The 2,020-nt window shown below is 32.1% G+C and overlaps 1 non-coding gene across 1 annotated transcript; it reads left to right on the forward strand.

The window, feature by feature from the left end:
• Positions 1 to 397: 397 nt before the first annotated feature.
• Positions 398 to 504, forward strand: LOC133798833 (small nucleolar RNA R71). The gene has a single exon (XR_009876051.1). It is a non-coding gene; the product is annotated as a small nucleolar RNA R71 (small nucleolar RNA).
• The last annotated feature ends 1,516 nt before the right edge of the window (positions 505 to 2,020 follow it).

The raw sequence follows: 2,020 nt of genomic DNA on the forward strand, positions 1-2,020 counted from the left end.
CTCCTCAGAAAAGGCTTCTTGGTAGGAAGGGCATGATTGGGCATTATGGCAAGGACTAGAACATATAGAACAAACATCTTTTCTAGGTTGAATTGGAGAGTTTATAGTTTGGCTTATGGCTAAAGCTTCTACTTTTCTCGCTAATTTATCTAAGGATGTTCTTAAGTCTAATTCTTCTTTTACTTCATACCTTCCTCCTCTTTTTGGTGAATTAGTTGACCTAGACCTAGGATCAAAATAATTCCATTGTTGTGAATTGACAGATAAATCTTCAAGGGCGTCCCACGCCTCTTGTCCTTGAAATTTTAAAAATTTTCCAGTATGCATAGATTGAATCATTTGACGATTAGAGGGAGTCAAACCATCATAAAAATATTTTACAAGTCTCCATTTTTCAAAACCATGATGAGGACATTTTAATAATAAATCTTTAAATCTTTCCCAACATTCATAAAACTCTTCATTATCTTTTTGAAAAAACTCGGAGATTTCTCTCCTTAGACTATCAGTTTTAGACATTGGAAAAAATTTCAACAAGAATTTATTATAAAGTTGATCCCAAGTAGTTATAGACCCAGTGGGAAGGGAATTTAACCAAGCTTTTGATTTGTCTTTTAATGAAAAAGGAAACAATCTTAGTTTGACCGACTCATCAGAAAAATTTTGAAATTTAAATGTTGAGCAAATTTCTAAGAAATCTTTGACATGCATGTAAGGATCCTCTCTATCTAACCCATAAAAAGATGGCAACAATTGAATGATTGCTGGTTTAAGCTCAAAATGAGTAGCAGAAGTTGTAGGTAAAACAATGCATGAAGGAGCATTAGATGAAATAGGTGCAAAGTATTCAAGCAAAGTTTTTTCAGGCACAGCATTTTCATCAACAATATTAGCAATAGGTTCCATGATGCTCAAATTTTTACTAACACTTTCAATTTCAAACAAAGATAAACGTCTTTTTACTAATCGTTTTTTAGAGTTACGTTCCCAATGATGCATACAATTTTCACAAACAAGGCAACAATGATAATCTCAAACAAGCAATTTTCTGATGTGGAAGATCAGTTAAAACCGCAACCACAGAGCATACTTAGAATTTTTAGAGATTTCACAACAATAATTCTTATGGTTTACTTGTCCCCAGGCCTATTTGATTCCACTTACTCGCGCACTACTAACAACTCCCCGAGGTTAATTAGTAGAGGCGGATGGGAATTTTGGTCAAATTTCCTTTAAGCAAGAATTGCTTATGGTGAAAGGACAAGATTTAGGTTTCTCTTTTTTTTTTTTCAAGTATTTTTCACAATATTACGCTAAAATATTAAAGAAGACAAAGAAAAATAAGGCAAAAATTAAATAAGACTAAAATTTAAGCAAGAGTAGGGAGGCATAGCATGCCATCAACCATAACAAAATTAAGGTAAAAACTAGGAGGCACAAGTGCCATCAACTTAAACATAAGATAGATGACTAGGAGGCAAAAATTGCCATCAACTAGCTAGGAGGCAACATTGCCATCAACTAGTAATTTGCGGAATTTAAATAAAATAAAAATACAACAAAATAAATAAAGAAAATTACACAAAGGTTAGGAGGCAAAAATTGCCGTCAACTAACAAAGATATAAAAGAAATAAAATTACAACAAAATTAGGAGGCACAAGTGCCATCGACTATAAAAATTTAAAAGGATAGATAGGAGGCACAAGTGCCGTCAACTATAAAAATTTAAAAGGATAGATAGGAGGCACAAGTGCCGTCAACTAAATAAAAAAAAAAACAATAAATATAGAAATATAAGTATATATTTTTTTATGGGTGGTTGAACCGTCCCAAATTTTCTTCTTATCTTTTTTTTTTTATAGTATATATATTTTTTAGTTTTTTTTTTAAGTGCAAAAATTAAAATAACTAGTAGAAGAATTTACTAACCTTGAGATAATTTTCGTTTCTTTTCTCTTGCAACTCCCCGGCAACGGCGCCAAAAACTTGATGGACCCTAAACGGGTATGTTTAAAAAT

This window comes from Humulus lupulus, chromosome 8 (genome assembly GCF_963169125.1).
Source record: "Humulus lupulus chromosome 8, drHumLupu1.1, whole genome shotgun sequence".
NCBI classification, from domain to species: domain Eukaryota; kingdom Viridiplantae; phylum Streptophyta; class Magnoliopsida; order Rosales; family Cannabaceae; genus Humulus; species Humulus lupulus.